The 22,107-nt window shown below is 44.7% G+C and overlaps 1 pseudogene; it reads left to right on the forward strand.

Moving 5' to 3' along the window:
* Positions 1–663: 663 nt before the first annotated feature.
* The window catches only part of LOC140475980 (high mobility group protein B3 pseudogene), a 28,504-nt pseudogene continuing 7,060 nt past the window's right edge, over positions 664–22,107 (forward strand).

Raw genomic sequence — 22,107 nt, forward strand, 5'->3', positions numbered from 1 at the left:
AGTGCTCTATAAGTTTCAGTCAGATAACCCCCTTATCCTTCTAAATTCCATCAAATACAGACTCAGAGTCCTCAATTGCTCCTCATATGACAAGCCTTTTATCTATGGGATCATCCTTGTAAACATTCTTTAGACTCCCTCCAACATCAGTACATCCTTCCTTAGATGCGGGGCTGAAAATTGTTCATAAAATTCCAAATGTGGACTGATCAGAGCATTATCAAGCCTCAGCAATATATTCTGCTCTTGTATTCTAGCCCTCTTAAAGTTAATGTTAACACTGCATTTGTGTTCCTAACTGCCATCTGAAGCTTCATGTAAACCTTAAGAGAATCTTTAACTAGGACTCCTAAGTCCCATTGTGCTTCAAATTTCCAAAGCCTTTCAAATGAGGAAAGAAAGACATTTGTACTCTTGTGGAATGCTGGACTATTATTTATGAATTATACATGGAGGATAATAGAGCTCAATTTTTATTTCAAATATAAATCAGTCACATTTTTTTTTACTTCTATACTCTTTCCACTAATCCTACGACTGAGTTCACGATTTTGTTGCTGATATTACTGGTTATTTACTGTTTTGTAAGGTTGCTATCTTCTGGCAGTTATACTTTTGAAGAATATTAAAGGTGGGATATCACAAAATGCAAACGAATACGGAATGTATGTGCATCAAATACAAATAATAGTGTCATTGGTTAAAGGTAAGTCTTATGGCAGTTATGAAGGAGAATTATTCAGCATTCCTTACAAGAAGTAACTTTTATGCTCTAAAGAGATCATTTGACGATTATGAGCAAACAGTCCTCAAATACAATAGTGCTTACATGCCAGGGACACAGAATATTTCAAGGACATTCACAGGAATAATTAAGAGAAAGGAGGTTAAGATGAGGGTGATAGGCCAGAGAGGGGGTGGAGGCGGAGAGGTCGGGAAGAAGATTGCAGGTCAAGAAGGTGGTGGTGAGTCTGAGGGTTCGGACTGAGAAAAGGTGAGGGGAGGGGAAATGAGGAAGCTGGAGAAATCCGCATTCATCCCCTGTGGCTGGAGGGTTCCTAGACGGAAGATGACTCGCTCTTCCTCCAGCCATCGTGTTGCTATGGTCTGATGATGGAGGAGGCCAAGGACCTGCATGTTCTTGGCAGAGTGGGATGGGGAGTTAAAGTGTTCAGCCACAGGGCGGTTGGGTTGGTTGGTGCGGGTGTCCCAGAGGTGTTCTCTGAAACTTTCCGCAAGTAGACGGCCAGTCTCCCCAATGTATAGGAGGCCACATCGGGTGCAGCGGATGCAGTAAATGATGTGTGTGGAGGTGCAGTCGAATTTATGATGGACATTGAAGGATCCCTTGGGGCCTTGGAGGGAAGTGAGGGGGGAGGTGTGGGCGCAAGTTTTGCATTTTTTGCGGTTGCAGGGGAAGGTGCCGGGTGTGGAGGTTGGGTTGGTGGGGTGTGTAGACCTGACGAGGGAGTCACGGAGGGAGTGGTCTTTCCGGAATGATGATAGGGGTGGGGAGGGAAATATATCCTTGGTGGTGGGGTCCGTTTGGAGGTGGCGGAAATGACGAAGGATGATCCGATGTATCTGGAGGTTGGTGGGGTGGTAGGTGATGACCAGTGGGGTTCTGTCCTGGTGGCAATTGGAGGGGTGAGGTTCAAGGGCGGAGGAGCGGGAAGTGGAGGAGATGCGGTGGAGAGCATCATCAACCACATCTGAGGGGAAATTGCAGGCTTTGAAGAAGGAGGCCATCTGGGTTGTTTGGTATTGGAATTGGTCCTCCTGGGAGCAGATGCGGTGAAGGCGAAGGAATTGGGAATATGGGATGGCGTTTTTACAGGGGGCAGGGTGGGAAGAGGTGTAATCTAGGTAGCTGTGGGAGTCAGTTGGTTTATAGTATACGTCCGTGTTGAGTTGGTCGTCCGAGATAGAGATGGAGAGGTCTAGGAAGGGGAGGGAGGAGTCTGAGATGGTCCAGGTAAAGTTGAGGTCGGGGTGGAAGGTGTTAGTAAAGTGGATGAACTGTTCAACCACCTCGTGGGAGCATGAGGTAGTGCCTATACAGCCATCTATGTAGCGGAGGAAAAGGTGGGGGGTGGTGCCCGTGTAGCTGCGGAAGATGGACTGTTCCACATATCCAACGAAGAGGTAGGCATAGCTTGGGCCCATGCGGGTGCCCATGGCTACTCCTTTGGTTTGGAGGAAGTGGGAGGATTGGAAAGAGAAGTTGTTAAGAGTGAGGTCCAGTTCAGTCAGTCGAAGGAGTGTGTCAGTGGAAGGATGCTGGTTGGTTCAGTGGGAAAGGAAGAAGCGGAGGGCTTTGAGGCCTTCGTGATGGGGAATAGGGACTGGATGTCCATGGTGAAAATAAGGCAGTGGGGACCGGGGAAGCGAAAATCATGGAGGAAGGAGGTGGAGGGCGTGAGTTGTGTCCCGAATGTAGGTGGGAGTTCTTGGACTAAGGGGGACAGAACCGTGTCGAGGTATGCAGAAATGAGTTCGGTGGGGCAGGAGCAGGCTGAGACAATGGGTCGGCCGGGGCAGTCAGGTTTGTGGATTTTGGGCAGGAGGTAGTGCGGGGTTGTGGGACTCTGAGGTTGGAGGTGGTGGATGGGAGATCCCCTGAGGTGATGAGGTTATGGATGGTCTTGGAGATGATGGTTTGGTGGTGGGAGGTGGGGTCATGGTCAAGGGGGCAGTAGGAGGAGGTGTCCTAGAGCTGGCGTTTAGCCTCAGCAATATAGAGATCGGTGCGTCAAACTACCACTGCGCCTCCCTTTGTCTGCCAGTTTGATGGTGAGGTTGGAGTTGGAGCGGAGGGAGTGGAGGGCTGCACATTCCGAGGGTGAGAGGTTGGAGTGGGTGAGAGGGGTGGAGAGGTTGAGGAGGTCAATGTCATGGCGGCAGTTGGCTATGAAGAGATCAAGGGCGGGTAAGAGGCCAGCACGGGGTGTCCAGGTGGATGGGGTGTGTTTGAGGCGAGAGAAGGGGTCGTTAGAGGGTGGGCGGGAGTCCTGGTTGGAGAAGTAGGTGCGGAGGTGAAGGCCCACCTCCTCCCACCCTGCCCCCTGTAAAAACGCCATCCCATATTCCCAATTCCTTCGCCTTCGTCGCATCTGCTCCCAGGAGGACCAATTCCAATACCAAACAACCCAGATGGCCTCCTTCTTCAAAGACCGTAATTTCCCCTCAGATGTGGTTGACGATGCTCTCCACTGCATCTCCTCCACTTCCCGCTCCTCCGCCCTTAAACCCCACCCCTCCAATCGCCACCAGGACAGAACCCCACTAGTCCTCACCTACCACCCCACCAACCTCCAGATACATCGGATCATCCTTCGTCATTTCCGCCACCTCCAAACAGACCCCACCACCAGATTTATATTTCCCTCCCCTCCCCTATCAGTGTTCCGGAAAGACCACTCCCTCTGCGACTCCCTTGTCAGATCCACACCCCCCACCAACACAACGTCCACTCCCGGCACCTTCCCCTGCAACCGCAAAAAATGCAAAACTTGCGCCCACACCTCCCCCCTCACTTCCCTCCAAGGCCCCAAGGGATCCTTCAATGTCCATCAGAAATTCACCTGCACCTCCACACACATCATTTACTGCATCCGCTGCACCCGATGTGGCCTCCTATACATTGGGGAGACAGGCCGCCAACTTGAGGAAAGTCTCAGAGAACACCTCTGGGACACCCGCATCAACCAACCCAACTGCCCCGTGGCTCAACACTTTAACTTCCCATCCCACATGCAGGTCCTTGGCCTCCTCCATCGCCAGACCATGGCAACACGACGCCTGGAGGAAGAGCGACTCATCTTCCGTCTAGGAACCCTCCAGCCACAAGGGATGAATGCGGATTTCTCCAGCTTCCTCATTTCCCCTCCTCCCACCTTATCTCAGTCCCAACCCTCAGACTCAACACCGCCTTCGTGACCTGCAATCTTCTTCCCAACCTCTCCGCCCCCACCCCCTCTCCGGCTTATCACTCTCACCTTAACCTCCTTCCACCTATCGCATTCCCAACGCCCCTCCCCCAAGTCCTTCCTCCCTACCTTTTATCTTAGCCTGCTTGGCACACCCTCCTCACTCTTGAAGAAGGGCTTATGCCTGAAACGTCAATTCTCCTTCTCCTTTGATGCTGCCTGACCTGCTGCAACACATTTCCAGCAACGCATTTTTAAGCTCTGATCTCCAGCATCTGCAGTCCTCACTTTCTCCACAGAAATAATTAACCCAATCTTGCCCATTATTTGAGAGGGAAAATGTGAATAAAACCATAACTTTGAGCATTGCTGGCATGGCACTTAAAGGACTGCTGGAGAGCAGGTCTCTTGCTGAGCCCAGTGAAGATGATCGGCCCTCTGGGCTGGGCCATTGATGAGCTGCTGGAAACGTAAAGGCAAACAGGGAAACATCTAGTAGGTATGCCTGTGGTTGGTTATGTACCCCCAGGTCTTTACATTCCTGTACCCCTTTAATATTTTGTCCCTTATTTTCTACTGCCTGTCCTGGTTCTTCCAACCAAACTGTGTCACTGCACACTTCTCTGCATTAAATCCCTGTAACCAAGTGACTTCCCAAGAATCCAGGCTATTTATGTCCTCTTAAAGTGACTCTTACTATTCTCCTTGCAGTTCACAATACCTCCACATTTTACTTGTCTGAAATTCTCAACATTATTTCTTTCATACCCTGTACCTGCATTTATCACTTCCTCTGACAGTTCATTCCATACATGAACCACCCTCTGTGTGAAAAAGTTAACCCCTCAGGTCCCTTTTAAATCTTTCTCTTCTCATCTTAAAAATATGCCCCCCAGTTTTGATTTCACCCACCTTCAGGAAAAGACACCAGCTATTCACCTTATCTGTGCCCCTCATGATTTTATAAACTTCTGTAAGGTCACTCCTCAACTTCTTGCGCTACAGTGAAAAAGGTCCCAGTCTAACCAGCCTATCCTTATAATTCTAACATTCTAGTCCCAGCAACATCCAGGTAAACCTTTTCTGAACTCTTTGCAATTTAATATTATTCTTCCAATAGCAAGGCAATCAGAACTGTACTCAGTAGTCCAAAGTGGCCTCACCAACATCCCAGCTGAAAATGTGTTGCTGGAAACGCGCAGCAGGTCAGGTAGCATCCAAGGAGCAGGAGAATCGACATTTGGAGCATAAGCCCTTCTTCAGGAACCGAAGATCACCAACATCCCATTTTAGCATGAGGCCCTAACTCCTATACTCAAAGATCTGATCAAGGAAGACAAGTGTGCTAAATGCCTTCTTAACCACACTGTCTACCTATGATACAAATTCCAAAGAATGATGTACCTGAAGCCTTAATCTGTGTGAAACCTAATAAATTCACACACAGCCAGCTCCCATTAACAGCAATGAAAATAAATTACACTATCAGTGTTGGTCAGAGGATTAATATTGATCAAAACACTAATAGACCTCTCTTACTCTGGTCACCATATTATAGAAAGATGTGATTGTACTAGAGAGGATACAGAGGAGAATTACCAAGTTGCTGTCCAGGCCAGTGGAAGTCTGGAACTCACTGTCTGAAAGGGCGGTTGAGTCAGAAACTCTCAGTGTAGGCCTGTAAATGTGCAGGTGAGGCCTGTGAAATCAACTGGCTACAACAAGCTGCAGGAAGTAGATTGTATTTGTTGTCAGGCTGGGCATGAGGAGGCCAGAGGGGAGGAGGAGGTGCAACTGGAGGCAATGGCTGACTAAAGTAGGGGATTCCATCCACAGCACTGTCTGAGGAGCAGGCTTTCTCAGTTGCTGATCCTTTGGCAACAGTTCATGAGATTAGCTGCAGCTTTTTAGCGCTCCTGAATGATGTGGGATTCCTCATGGTGTATGCGTGCAAAGGACAAAGAAAATTTTTAGCCCAGGAACAGGCCCTTCAGCCCTCCAAGCCTGAGCCAATCCAAATTTACGGCCTAAACCTATCGCCCAATTCCTCAGCATCTTATTCCTCTGCTCCCACCTACTCATGCACCTGTCCAGATGCGTCTTAAATGAATCTACTGTGCCTGCCTCTACCACCTCTGCTGGCAATGCATTCCAGACACTCACCAACCTCTGTGTAAAGTATTTGCTGCGTGTGTCCCCCTTAAACTTTTCACCTCTCACCTTGAAAGCGTAACCTCTCGTTATTGAATCCCACAACCTGGGAAAAATCCATCCTGTCTATAACCTTCATGATTTTGTAGACCTCAATCAGGTCCCCCCTCAATCTCCTTTTCTCTAATGAAAACAAACCTAACCTAATCAACCTCTCTTCATAGCTAGAACTTTCCATACCAGGCAACCTCCCCGTAAACCTTCTCTGCATCCTCTCCAAAGTGTCCACATCCTTTTGGGAATGTGGTGACCAGAACTGGACACAGTACTCTAAATGCGGCCAAACCAGCATCATGTACAATTTTAACATGACCTGCCAGTTCTTATACTCAATACCCCATCCAATGAAAGCAAGCATACATATGCATCTTGACCACTCTATCCACCTGTGCAGCAACCTTCAGGTTACAATGGGCCTGCACTCCCAGATCTCTCTGCCCATCAACTTTTCCCAAGGCTCTTCCATTCACTGTATAATTCGCTCTAGTATTAGACTTGCCAAAATGTATCACTCACATTTGCCTGGATTGAACTCCATCTGCCACTTCTCCGCCCAACTCTCCAGTCTATTTATATTCTCCTGTATTCTTTGACAGTCCCTTATGCTTTCTGCTACTCCATCAATCTTTGTGTCATCTGCAAACTTGCTGATCATACCAACAGTGCCCTCTTCCAGATCATTTATGTATGTCACAAACAATGGCCCCAGCATATATCCCTGTGGAACACCACTGGTCACCTTTCTCCATTTTGAAAAACTCCCTTCAAACGATTACGTTCTGTCTCCTGTTGCTCAATCAGTACTTTATCCACCCGGCTAGAACACCCTGCACACCATATGACTTCACTTTCTGTATTAGTTTACCATGGGGAACCTTATCAAATGCCTTACTAAAGTCCATGTATATGACATCAACAGCCCTTTCTTCATGTATCAACTTGACACTTAGAGTCATAGAGATGTACAGCATGGAAATAGACCCTTCAGTCCAACCCGTCCATGCCGACCAAATATCCCAACCCAATCTAGTCCCAACTGCCAGCAATCGGCCCATTTCCCTCCACACCCTTCCTATTCATATACCCATCCAAATGCCTCTTAAATGTTGCAATTATACCAGCCTCCGTCACTTCCTCTGGCAGCTCATTCCATACCCGTACCACCCTCTGCGTGAAAACATTGCTCCTTAGGTCTCTTCTATATCTTTCCCCTCTCACCCTAAACCTATGCCCTCTAGTTCTCGACTCCCCGACCCCAGGGAAAAGATTTTGCATATTTACCCTATCCATGCCCCTCATAATTTTGTAAACCTCTATAAGGTCACCTCTCACCCTCGACACTCCAGGGAAAACAGCCCCAACCTGTTCGGCCTTGCCCTATAGCTCAAATCCTCCAACCCTGGCAACATCCTTGTAAATCTTTTCTGAACCCTTTCAAGTTTCACAACATCTTTCTGATAGGAAGGAGACCAGAATTGTACGCAATATTCCAACAGTGGCCTAACCAATGTCCTGTACAGCCGCAAAATGACCTCCCAACTCCTGTACTCAATACTCTGACCAATAAAGGAAAACATACCAAACGCCACCTTCACTATCCTATCTACCTGCGACTCCACTTTCAAGGAGCTATGAACCTGCACTCCAAGGTCTCTTTGTTCAGCAACACTCCCTAGGACCTTACCGTTAAGTGTATAAGTCCTGCTAAGATTTGCTTTCCCAAAATGCAGTGCCTCGTATTTATCTGAATTAAACTCCATCTGCTACTTCTAGCCCATTGGCCCATCTGGTCAAGATCCTGTTGTAATCTGAGGTAACCCTCTTCGCTGTCCACTACACCTCCAATTTTGGTGTCATCTGCAAACTTACTAACTGTACCTCTTATGCTCACATCCAAATCATTTATGTAAATGACAAAAAGTAGAGGACCCAGCACTGATCCTTGTGGCATTCCACTGGTCACAGGCCTCCAGTCTGAAAAACAACCCTCCACCACCATCCTCTGTCTTCTCCCTTTGAGCCAGTTCTGCATCCAAATGGTTAGTTCTCCCTGTATTCCATGAGATCTAACCTTGCTAATTAGTCTTTCATGGGGAACCTTGTCGAATGCCTTATTGAAGTCCATATAGATCACATCTACCGCTCCGCTCTCATCAATCCTCTTTGTCACTTCTTCAAAAAACTCAATCAAGTTTGTGAGACATGATTTCCCACACACAAAGCCATGTTGACGATCCCTAATCAGTCCTTGCCTTTCCAAATACATGTACATCATGTCCCTCAGGATTCCCTCCAACAATTTGCCCACCACCGACATCAGGCTCACTGGTCTATAGTTCCCTGGCTTGTCCTTACCACCCTTCTTAAACAGTGGCACCACGTTTGCCAACCTCCAGTCTTCCAGCACCTCACCTGTGACTATCGATGATACAAATATCTCTGCAAGAGGCCCAGCAATCACTTCTCTATCTTCCCACAGAGTTCTAGGGTACACCTGATCAGGTCCTGGGGATTTATCCACTTTTAACCATTTCAAGACATCCAGCACTTCCTCCTCTGTAATCTGGACATTTTGCAAGGTGTCACCATCTATTTCCCTACAGTCTATATCTTCCATTTCCTTTTCCACAGTAAATACTGATGCAAAATATGCATTTAGTATCTCCCCCATTTTCTGTGGCTCCACACAATGGGCTGCCTTGCTGATCTTTGAGGGGCCCTATTCTCTCCCTAGTTACTCTTTTGTCCTTAATATATTTGTAAAAACCCTTTGGATTCTCCTTATTTCTATTTGCCAAAGCTATCTCATGTCCCCTTTTTGCACTCCTCTTAAGTATACTCCTACTGCCTTTATACTCTTCTAAGGATTCACTTGATCTATCCTGTCAATACCTTATCAATATGCTTCCTTCTTTTTCTTAACCAAACCCTCAATTTCTTTAGTCATCCAGCATTCTCTATACCTACCAGCCTTTCCTTTCACCCTGACAGGAATATACTTTCTCTGGATTCTTGTTATCTCATTTCTGAAGACTTCCCATTTTCCAACCGTCTCTTCACCTGCGAACATCTGCCCCCAATCAGCTTTCAAAGGTTCTTGCCTAATAGCGTCAAAATTTGCCTTCCTCCAATTTAGAACTTCAGCTTTTAGATCTGGTCTATCCTTTTCTCATAATATTTTAAATCTAACAGAATCATGGTCACTGGCCCCAAAGTGCTCCCCCACTGACACCTCAGTCACCTGCCCTGCCTTATTTCCCAAGAGTAGGTTAAGTATTGCACCTTCTCCAATAGGTACATCCAAATACTGAATCAGAAAATTGTCTTGTACACACTTAACAAATTCATCTCTATCTAAACCCTTTCTATCCTTCCTGTAGCATTTGTATCCTGGAACATTAAGTTGCCAGTCCTGCCCATCCTTGAGCCATGTTTCTGTAATTGCTATGATATCCCAGTCTCATGTTCCTAACCATGCCCTGAGTTCATCTGCCTTCCCTGTTAGGCCCCTTGCATTGAAATAAATGCAGTTTAATTGCTATGATATCCCAGTCTCATGTTCCTAACCATGCCCTGAGTTCATCTGCCTTCCCTGTTAGGCCCCTTGCATTGAAATAAATGCAGTTTAATTTATTAGTCTTACCTTGTCCCTGCTTGCCCTGACTGTTTGACTCACTTCTGTTCTCAACTGTACCAGTCTCAGATTGATCTCTTCCCTCACTATCTCCCTGGGTCCCAACACCAGCCCCCCCCCACCCCTCCCTCCCCCCTTACACCTTACTAGTTTAAATCCTTCTGAGCAGCTCTAGCAAATTTCCCTGCCAGTATATTAGCCCCCTTCCAATTTAGGTGCAATCCGTCCTTCTTGTACAGGTCACTTCTACCCCAAAAGAGATTCCAATGGTCCAAAGATGTGAATCCTTCTCCCATAACACCAACTCCTCAGCCATGCGTTCATCTGCTCTATCCTCCTATTCCTATCCTCACTAGCTCATAGCACTGGGAGTAATCCCGCTCTTCCTACCCTTGAGGACCTCCTTTTTAAATTTCTGCCTAAATCTCTGTAATCTCCCTTCAGAATCTCAACCTTTTCCTTTCCTATGTCATTGGTTCCAATGTGTACAATGACCTTTTGCTGGCCCCTCTCCCCCATGAGAACATTCTGCACCCTCTCTGAGACATCCTTGATCCTGGCACCAGGGAAGCATTGTGCTTTTTCACTGCTAGCCACAGAAACGTCTGTCTGTACCTTAGGCTACAGAATCCCCTAACACAATTGATCTCTTGTAAGCCGACGTACCCGTCGTTGCATTAGAGCTAGTCTCAATACCAGAAACTTGGCTGTTTGTGCTACGTTCCCCTGAGAATCCATCACCCCCTACATTTTCCAAAACAGCATACCTGTTTGAAATGGGTAGAGCCACAAAAGACTCCTGCACTAGCTGCCTACCTCTCTTACCTTTCCTGGAGTTAACCCATCTATGTGACTTTCCGTCCTTCCTATAACTGCCATCCATCATATACTGTTACTGTTGCAAATTCCTCATTGTTTCCAACTGTCTCTCCAACTGATCCACTCAATCTGATAAGATTCACATCAACAGAATTTATGGCAGATATAATCCGCAGTAACCCCTAAACTCTCTTTAAACTCCCACATCTGACAAGAAGTACATACCACTGTACTGAAGGCCATTTTTGCTCCTTCACAATCTATAGACCCAGAAAGTAACACTGTCTTATGCCTCTACAAATACTGCCCCAGGTTAAATTAATAGTTATGGCTTAATCAAGAAACATAACTCCAAAAACATATAATCAAGAAAGAATCCACTCTACTCACTACTGTAGCCTTTCTGTTGGACACACTTAAAACAACGATTAACTTATCTGATTCTGTGCTGTGAACTTCACCCAAACGGGTTCCTCCAAGATTAGTTGTGAGTTTCACTGTTTGTTAATTTTCCCAGACACTCTTCGATGTCCATAGATACATGAATTCAATACAGCAAAGGCACTAACTGTGCGGGTTCTCTCTCTCTCTCTCGCTCTCTCCTGCACTGTCCTCACCATGTGCTTCCTTTGTCTGTTCTTCTCCCTTTTAAATCTGCTGTTGTCTTGACTTTTTTTTCCGAAGTTCCAAAACAATGCAACAACATATGAAACAAGAACTCTATTAAGTTGGTCAGGCACGATCTTCCCCGTACAAAACCATGTTGCCTATCACTGATAAGCCCATTATTTTCTAAATGTAAATAGATCCTATCCCCCAGTACCTTCTCCAGCAACTTTCCCACCACTGACATCAGGCTCACTGGTTTGTAGTAACCCGGAATATCCCCACTACCCTTCTTGTACAAGGGGACAACATGAGCAACCCTCCAGTCCTCCAGCACCTCACCTGTATTTAAGGATGCCACAAAGATATCTGTCAGGGCCCCAGCTATTTCCTCTCTTGCCTCCCTCAGCAACTTGGAATAGATTCCATCTGGTCCTGGGCATTTGTCCACCTTAATAACCTCTAGCCTACCCAACACATCTTCCCTACTTATGTCAACGTGATCCAGACTAATCAAACTGTCTCTCTAATCTCAATATTCATAATTTCCCTCTCCTCAGTGAACAGTGATTCAAAGTAATCATTCAGAATCTCACCCATTCTCTCAGGTTCGACACACAGTCTTCCTTCATTATTCTTTAGTGGACTAATCCTTTCTCTAGTTACCTGCTTGCTTCTTATATAAGAATAAAATGCTTTGGGATTCTCCTTAATTCTGCTCACTAAAGCAATTCCATGACCCCTTTTAGCCCGCTTGCTTCCTCGTTTAATATTGGTCCTACACTTCTGATTTTCCTCCAGTGCCCCATCTGTTCTTAGCTGCCTGCACTTTATGTATGCTTCCCTTTTTCTCTTGGCTAGTTGTATGAGTTCTCCTGTCATCCACAGTTCACGAATCTTGCCTTTCCTATCCTTTGCCTTCAGCGGGACATGTCTATCCTGCACTATCTTTAACCTATCTTTGAAAGCCTCCCACATATCAAATGTAGACTTTCCTTCAAATAGCTGTGTCCAATCCACATTTCCCAGCTCCTGCCTAATTTTGATATAATTGGCCTTGGCCCTGTTTAGCACTGTTCAGACCACTTTCACCTTTGTCTACGAGCATTCAAAAACTTACAATATTGTGGTCACTGTTCCCGAAGAAATACCCACTGCAACTTTTACTACCTGACCTGGCTCATTCCTCGACACCAGGTCCAATATGGCCCCTTCCTTCATCGGACTGTTGACATACTGCTCCAGAAAATGTTTCTGGATGCTTCTTACAAATTCTACCCCATCCAGACCTCTGACGCTAAGTGTATCCCAGTCAATGTTGGGAAAATTAAAATCTCCCATCACCAATACCCTATTGTACTTATTCCAACACACAGAGATCATGCTTGCAGCATTCACAGCCAGGAGATTTACCTTTCCTTTGTTTATGAATCTCATTTGAAAAGATTTCGCTTAACCTGAAAAGATGTATCAAGTTTTAAATTAATTTGTAGTCTAAGATTTAATTTACAGCATCTTTTACTCCTCAACCAGGCAATGACAACTGTCCTGGGAATTTGCTATCAATGCTGGCTATAAAATAAAATCATTGCACTCACTGGAAATATGAGATAAAGTATAAAATACTAAAGTAACAGAGCATTGGGACAGAAAGAAAAGACTTCTGGGTTTAACTGTTCATCAAAAAATTAACCTTTCTTTCTCGTTGGATTTTGACTCATCTGTTGTGGATTTTGAGCATTGATTGATGTTTATATTTTATATTATTGAATATACCTGCTTTAGTTCCCTCAGGTTGGTTTGGGGCTGCAGTGTGCAGAGAACTATAACTTGATCATTGGCTTGCACATGGTTCAAAACAGCAACATGAGAATTTAATGGCTTTTTTTTCCTGAAACAAATTATTTTCATTTATTCAGAAACATATTTGCCATTTTATGTAAATTTCTTAGAAACATAAGGCTGAATCTTACATTTTTGTTTGGGTTAATGTGAACTTGATCATGGGGCTTGGCTGGATTTCTGCTGTGATGTTTAGTGTGATTTCTCATCACATCTTACCAAAGGTACCTCACGAATTACGAACAATGCCCCTGTTATGTGCCTCACATCCGATTGCAGCCCCATCTTAGCCCATACTGACCCTGCATCATCTCATTACTTTGCTGGCTATCTACTGAAAGAACAACATCCCTTGTATTTGTGCTATTGTTAAAAGATAATTGTGTACCCAGAAAAGCACTGGCTAACTGCATTGCCCTGCTCAGTCAAGGAGGTTTCTAGTGAATGTCAGCTATGGGGAAGATGGTGTAGTGATTTTCCAAAAGGGACCTGGATGGCCTTGTCAAAGGGGAGATACAAAGATGAGGAGTCGTTTTCCTGGAGGACTTGCAGAGGATTTGCAGAGGAATTGCAGAGGATGCCACACCACCAGACTCTGGCAGGTTGCTCTGAGTTTGCCACTTCAGTCAGTGCCATCTCCACAATGTGGAGGATTGACCAGCAGTAGCCTTCTTATTTTAACCTTTCTTGCACTGCTACCTCACACTCACTCTATCCTGGTATATTAACCTGCACCAAGTCTCATGCTTGGTGCTGGTTTAACGTACCAACTGCTCTCATTATGACCTACAGCATCTGACCTCCCTCCCATGCCCCATCCTTGCCAACCACCCACACTGTGAATGTTACACATGCCTTCTGCACAGCCTACTCACTGCCATGGAGCACATTTCACCCATCTGCACCAAGACTAATAGCTGTGCCAACCACTTTTATCTCACTCAATTCCTCCCCTCCTCTCATTACAGAAGCAAAGACCCCTTATCAGGGTAGAGAGCCCACAGGGGTGTAGGGATGCATGACATTAGTTTACCCTCTTTTAGGACAGATCGCTGATCCTTGCAGGAGAGGCTCAGGACCACTGGCACAGAGGACCAAGTTATCCACGCATTGTCAACCGAATAAACAACACTCTACATTTCAACAGCAACTCACACACTTCATTGTCAGTCTCATACATTGTACATCACTTTTAACCATTGGCCACATTGCCTTCTCTCCCTTTTGTCTTGCAGGTAAAGCCAGCATGTCTATCACCATTGCAGTGAAATGCCCAGCCCTTCAGGAACCCATCTTCCGGATCTCTGACACCAAGAGCAAGCACCAGCAAGAATTCTTTGTGCAGCACCCCACAGCATCTCAGGTACTGACACCTCTCCTGTCTAGGATTAGGGAGAATGAGAACACAATCTGTTGAGCACTTCCTTATGACAGCTCCACAGCTGGCTGAGGAAGGTACACCCAGGCTGCTGGCACTCAAGGACTGAGAGTGTCCCGCCACCTGCTCATCTCCAAGCAGGAGAGGGCCCTGTAGTGTCAGTAATTGTGGATTTTGTCCCTATGCACATGGAGGAAAAACAGCAGCAGACAGGAAAGTGGGAGGCAATGGTCTCGTTGCTCAGAAATTACAGCAGTGCAGTGGATCATGTGACTATTTGACTGCCCCCATGGATAGGTTGGCAGCTGCCATAGGGAGCCAGGCCCAGCACCCTCATGGTCTGCTGGAGACACACACAAACCACTACTCCATCACCTCAACCATGGGTCCTCAGGGCCAAAGATATGGCAATGGGAGGATGTACTCCTGTTTTCCCCTCCTCAGACGTACCCAGCTGAAGCAGGAACCACACTGTAAGGACACTCCAGAGGTGGTCAGGCTCTCCACCACCACACTCGAGAGCATGGACCTTGTGTTTCAGAGACAGTCACACCACTTGGATCAGTGCCTCACCTTTGACCCTAGGAACTTCAAGCCAAGGAGGCTCATCCAGCCCCTGGGGATCAACCAAACATACCCCCAGGCTCCCCTCCCACCAGCTGAGGAACCAGAGAGTACAGCAAAACATAGTGGGAGGGAGAGGAAGAAGAAAGCATACTGAAGGCACTTCGGTGGCAGAAGTGACAATGCACTGTTTACATGTACTTTTATTTACAAATGACACTATTCTGATCATGTATCTGGTTGGTTGTCGTTTTGTTGTCTCAAATGTAATTGTTCCAGCATGGTCAGACAGGGCACACCGTGGATCAATGTTTGTGGTAAGTGTAAGCATCACACAGTTAGGAGAGATCGTAACACATTGGTCAAGTGAGTATATTGTTCAGGGGACTTGGTGGCAGCCTAGGAATACAAAGCAGAGGGGGATTTGATCCCTTTTCTTGCTTTTTTTTGGGCCTATTGTTTGTAAGGTGTTTTTTAACAGGACAAATTGAAAGTCAGGACAAAATGGAGTGACATCGCAGGAAAGTTAATTGGTTGGTAACATCGCTAATTTGACTTACTTTCAGACTGGAGGTAAATAGGAAAATGTTAACAGATTATAAACTAGAAGACCAGAAGGAATTTTTTTCAAGAAAATAAATTAAGAACCAAGTAAATAAAATGGAGCTGCAAGGCCAGGTGATGTGCTATTCCTGCATGATGTGGGAGTTGGTGGACCCCATTGTGGACCCCATAGTGACCACACCTGTAGCAAATGTTGGTTGCTTGAGGAACTTTAGTTCAGAGTTATTGAACTGGAACTGAACTTCAAACACTGTGACACATCAGAAAGGGGGAGAATTACCTGGACCGTGTGTTTCAGAGGCAGTAACACCGCTTAGATTAACTACCTTGAATTCAGTCAGGGGTCAGATGCAGGAGGGTGTGACTACAAGCAAGACAAATCGAGCGATCTAGGACGTTTTTGCTGAAGGAGTCTCAGCCCTTGAGCTTATCGAACAGGTTTGAGATTTTTGCTCCCTATATGGATGAGAGTGGGGGCTGTAGGAAGGATCAGCAAACTGACAACAGCATCATGATACAGGAAGCCATCAAAGAGAGGAGAGTAAAGAGAAATATTGTTGTAATCAGGGAGAATTTAATCAGGGGAATAGACACTGTTCTCCATGGCCAGGATTAACAGTCCCAAAAGCTGTGTTGCCTGCCTGGTGCCCGTGTTCAGAATATGTCATCTAGGCTGCAGAGGAACTTAGAGTGGGGCACAAAAGATCCAATTGTCATGGCCCACACAGGTCCTAAAGGCTCTGCTGAGGGAATATGATCAGCTAAGGGTTAAAAAGGTAATAATCTCCAGATTAATACCTGAACCACAGATATTTGGCACAGGGTCAACAAGATTAAAGATGTCAATGTCTGGCTGAAGGTATAGGAGAAATGGATTTAATTCATGGGATACCAGCATCAGTGGAGCTAATTCATGCTGGGATCAGAATCCTGGCAAATCACATAACTAGGGCTGTGGATAGGGCTTCAAGTTAAATAGATGGGGGGTGGGACGGAGGTGGGGAGGGGGGAGAATGGGTTCAGTTGCTTGGAAAATTATAAAATCAAAGGAAAAGGAGAAGGTCAGATTGCTGCTGATGATGGAGTTGATTGTTACCAGAAAATAAAAGAAAGAGCCAGAATGTATGAATGGCTTATTGTACCAAGAAACCAGGAAAGTGGGGAAAGTAGATAATTGAACAAATGTAAAGGCTTAGGAGCAAAGTACTTCAGATGCTGGAATCTGTGCTGGAAATAACAAAATGCTGGAGATCACAGTGGGTCAGACAGCATCCATGGAGACAGCGCAAGCTGTTGTAAGGAAGACCATTACATTGTCAGGGTAGGCATTCATCGAATAAGTCGAAAGGAAGAGAAAAACTTTGTCAACTACAAACTAGTTTGTTCTCCCTCAAATGTATAGGCTTTGTGTCTTAATCCACAAAGTATTCAGAATAAGGTAAATAAATTGAGTGCGCAAATCAAAGCAATTGAGAGTACGACTTATAACTTGTTAAGGAGGAGGAGGGCTTAGGAGAGTGTATTGGACAAGTAACCACATAGAGTATGGAAAGGATCAGGAATTTAACTTCAGGCACAACAGATAAGGGGACAACTATGAAATAGGGGGGTTAGTCAACATAAGACTGAGGATCTTGTAGTTACATGTGTGCATTGTACGTAACTGGGTCAATGAGCTTATAGCACATATTTAAGTTGTTATGTGCATCACAGAGATGTGACTGCAAGGGGATCAGCACTGGGAACTAAATATACAAGGATACACATCCTGCTGAAAGGACAGACAGATAGGTTGAGCATGTGGTTTTGCCTTGTAAGTAAGAAATGATTAGATTACAGTGTGGAAACAGGCCCTTCGGCCCAACAAGTCCACACCAACCCGCCGAAGCGCAACCCACCCTTACCCTTACATTTGCCCCTTACCTAACACTACAGGCAATTCAGCATGGCCAATTCACCTGACCTGCACATCTTTGGACTGTGGGAGGAAACTGGAGCACCTGGAGGAAACCCACGGAGACATGAGGAGAACATGCAAACTCCACACAGTCAGTCACCTGAGGCGGGAATTGAACCTGGGTCTCTGGCGCTGTGAGGCAGCAGTGCTAACCACTGTGTCACCGTGCCGCCCACAAATGAAATTAGATTGATTCCAAGAAGCATTGTAGGATTGGAAGATGTTGAATCTGTGTGGGTAGAGTTTAGGTAAATCAAACAAATTACGAGTTATGTACAGATCACTTAGCTGTAGTCAGGATGTAGGGCAGAAAGATAGGTGGAGGGGCAGGTTGCATTAGTGAAGGGGAAGTCTGCAGAAGGATTTTGACAAGCAAGTAGAGTGGGCAAAGAAGTGACTGATGAGAAGTGTGAAGTTATGCACTCTGTTAGGAAAAATAGAGGCATAGACTATTTTCTAAATGGGGAAAGGTTTCAGAAATCTGAAGCACTTGAGTTCGAGTTCAAGATTCTCTTAAGGTTAAAATGCAGGCTCTGTTGGCAGTTAGGAAGACAAGTGCAATGTTAGCATTCATTTCAAGATGGCTAGAATACAAGAGCAGAGATGTACAGCTGAGGCTGGATAAAGTTCTGGTCAGACTGCGTTTGGAATATGGTGAGTAGTTTGAGGCCCTGTATCTGGGGAAGGATGTGCTGGCCTTGGGATCCATGAAGGCACCCTCTTCCAAAGATGCCCTTTTCTTCCAAAAATCCCTCTTGAACTGGTAATTGGCCACTTCATTCCACCTCCAGTAAAAAAAATAAAAAGTATAAACAATGATGCAAGATGCACCTGATATTGAGATTGAAGTCACTTGACTTGTGTCAGATTATGCCACAAACCTTGCCATAGCATTTTGCTTGGGCCCTTACAAGATTACGCCCATAATTTTGAGAATCTGCCAGTATAACCTTCTGACTGATTTTGCTCCACATTTACATTAATGGTGGGTGCAAAATCAATATTTTACCAATCACTTGTGTCTGCCATTCCAATGAATTAAGGCAATAATTGTGAATGTTAGAGCTCATTTTTACCTATGTCAGTAGTTAGCAAATTTGAAGTCATTGTAACTTCCCCTGCATGTTATGTTCAAGTATAATTTACTTAAGAATATAGCAAATAGTCATTAAAAAGTAAAAATAGAGTTTTTAAAAAATTGGAGGCAATTCTAACCAGCCTGAATTGGCAGAAGAAAGTGATGGATTACAAATTCCTGTATTTGAAACAATTCCAACCTGACTCCAGAACACCGATGCTCAGTTTTAATAAAGAGAACAGTGAAACCTACTCTCAGAAGCTGGGTGTAATATTTAAATATTTTCATGCAGTTTACAGCCTCAAATTTAACCACAACTCCAACTTTGACACTTGCAGGCCGTGTTTCACAGGATCATAAATCAAAAAGCTGAGGGAGATGAGGAAGGCTGAGTCCATTATTAAGAGTTTCAGCATTGCTTATGAAACTGGATGAGCAGGTATGCACAGAACTTCAAACATGTCTGTCTCCTTCACTATGATTCAAATATCTCATACCCCATGGTTGAATATTTGCAATGTCCTCTCCCCAACTCCCAATGTTCTCTCTAACCTCTTAACTTCCTTTTATCTCTTCTGTTGTTCTCTGTGAATCACCCCGTTCATTAACGAATGTTCTTTTTGGTTTCCTCTACCACAGTCCTTTCTATCTACACGTGTCCTTTTCAAACCTCTAAAGTCCTTTCATTGTCCTCACAGAAGCACCAAAATCCTCTCTGTTCAGTGTCACCCCAACATGATGTCTAGCCCATGACACCATGCCTTTCCTGGAATATCCCGTTTCCCCAAAACCCTCTTTGGATTTACACAATGACCTGATCCCCTTTTCTCTGTCTCACTTTCTCCTCTCCACACTCTAGTGCCACAGGAATTTCCATTTAATAGGCAATTTGCTTCTGAAGCTAACTGGCTTCAGGCCAGTTACCCCCTCCATGCCCAACCACCAGTCACACATCAGCTATCATGCAGTCTTCTCATAAATACCAGTATCTTTAAGTTACTCTGTTTCTATCAATGCAATCCATTAATAATATCCATTTGTTGCTTAAATAAATAAATACTTTCCCAAAAAACAAATCAGGAGCAGAAATACAGTTAATACATTTTAATGAGTTAAGAACAGAACAGTCAATGCTGACTAAAACTGTTCAATCTATTCGTATAAGGAGAAGATCAATACCCAATCAGCAGCCTATCCTTTTGCTTTTGTTCTGTCGTATCCATGCCAGGCCTCTGCTCGGCATGTTAGAAATTTGTTACCTACTATGAGCCTAATTATTTAACAGCTCGCAGAAACAATTAAATGTTAACTTGAGAGATACAAAGCATTCTCCTAGCCCTGAATTATGCACAACCTTTTTGCTACCTTGTTTCATCTGTCAAACTTTGAAACTTTCAGATAACAAAGACAATGTCAAAGACTGAAAAACCAAGATTGCTGTCTGTGCAGTACTGTAGTAAAGAAGAAAGCAATAATCAGACTCCCTGCAGCATCTTCCAGTCCTATGCTCATGACACTGCCTGGATCAAAACTCACCAGGGAATTCTGTTCTGTCTGTAACTGCATGTGATGGGGACTATGCTACTTATCCCATATGTCTCCATTTATTGCTATTGCAATAGAGAGTCAATTAAAGAATGTGTGTCACGATATGTGAGGCGTGCCTGCAGTGGTCATGTTTAGAATTGCAGAAAAAGCAAGATAGAATTATGGTGAAGAGGAATTGATTACAAGGGGAAGTTTTTGTTTCCTTTCATGGGGCATGGGCATCATCGGCAGGCCAGTATTTACTGCCTGTTCCTTGAGAGGGTATCAACAAACTGTCTTCTTGAGGTGCTGCAGTCTATGTGGTAAAGATAACAGTGGTTGTTAGTTCTGGTGGGAGAAAGGTGGTGAAGTGTTCAGAGTGAGTGAGTGCAGGGGACTAGCACGGTTATTAGTATAGGGGTCGTGGGATGAGGAACGGCAAGTAAGAGAAGATGTTGCATGCCATAGTGACAGTGGTAGTCCAAGAGCCTAGGCAGGAGGTGGTAACAGTAGCAGATTGAAAGTGAGTGTGAATTCGCACAGAGAATAAGAAGGTACTTCCATCAGCAGATTGAGGAATGTCTTTTAAATTCTTGCTGCATTAAAGAGCATTTCTCTAGACCACTGAGACAGCACTGACCTGCATGGCAGGCTTTAGTGTCATGCCTACATTTGGGGTTAGAGAACAACCTTTTTCTGCAACTTTTCATCCACCAGGTCCTCCAGGTTTCAAGGAAGGCTGCCCAGTTTTTTCTTATCAGCCATGATCAGTGTAAGTAAGTCGAGCCATACAAGGCACCTCCAGGCTGATAGTTCTTGACTGTCTCCAACAGCCTTTAAATAGGCTGCCTGGGCTTACAGATCCAGAATGCTCTGGCAGGGGCATTTCTATCCACTTAGTGAGTTGGAGAATTGGACAAGCAGGCCATCATAGGGACATGATGCATGTTGAACAAGGAATGCTTGTGATGATAGCATGAGAAAACACACTAGACTTCACAGAGATACACCCTTCATTAAAAAAGTGATAGAAGTGACATTTATTAGATTTTCAGCGAGACTTATCCCTGAGCCTTTATTTTGTGGTGGTGACGTTTTGGAAAAAGAAAGGTTCAATAACTTTAGCACAGAAATGAAGACACAGCAGTGCTGATTCCAGAGAAGTGTAAAGACAGGGCAGCAGATGTATCAGATATTCTTTCTAAAAGGACAAATGCTGAAAACCGCAGATAGCTCCAGCAGTCTAATGATGTGGAAAGGACTTGGGTGGGGAAGGCAGAACAGTTCTGGATCTTGAAAGAGACAAGCCTGCCACGTAGATATCCTCATAATCCTTGTAACAATATCTGCCATGCCATTGAGCTTATACATGATTGCTATTATGCAATAAATTACATACTCTTTCTAGAACATCAAATGGTTTTCCTTTACTATACTTAACAGGATAAACCCTATAGATCCCAAACTAAAAGGTGACTGTAAATCCATCTGGCTCAGACAACATGGTGTTGATGGTGGTCATCTGACGATTTGATGCTGTTGCACTATTACAACAAGTACCTTTTTGCCAGTTTCCAGCTGTGACAGGAAGAGGTTACATCAGCTCAAAGATTAAGCCACTAAAAACTGCAGAGTGCCGGACATATGACAACACTGGTCATTTTAAATCAGCCTATTGCATTAAAAAGCCTTTAGCTCTAAAGATGAAGGACAAATTATAAGAACAAACAATATCCAACAGATTGAAGAGGGAAGCATCAGTGAAATAACATTCTTCAGAAAAATAAGAGAATCAAAAGAGAAATGTTGGAGTGCTCACTTAAAAATAAATGGGGACCAAACAAATTTTCAACTTGACACTGAGTAAGTGCCGTCTCAGATAATGTAAAATGGTGGAATCCTGAAATATTCCAGCCATTTGACTTCAGAGACCAAGAACTATCCAAACAAAAGTAAAAGGCCAGCTGACTGTGAGACTGCAGTGTGAACACAGCATAA

Source organism: Chiloscyllium punctatum, chromosome 4 (assembly GCF_047496795.1).
Source record: "Chiloscyllium punctatum isolate Juve2018m chromosome 4, sChiPun1.3, whole genome shotgun sequence".
Classification (NCBI taxonomy): domain Eukaryota; kingdom Metazoa; phylum Chordata; class Chondrichthyes; order Orectolobiformes; family Hemiscylliidae; genus Chiloscyllium; species Chiloscyllium punctatum.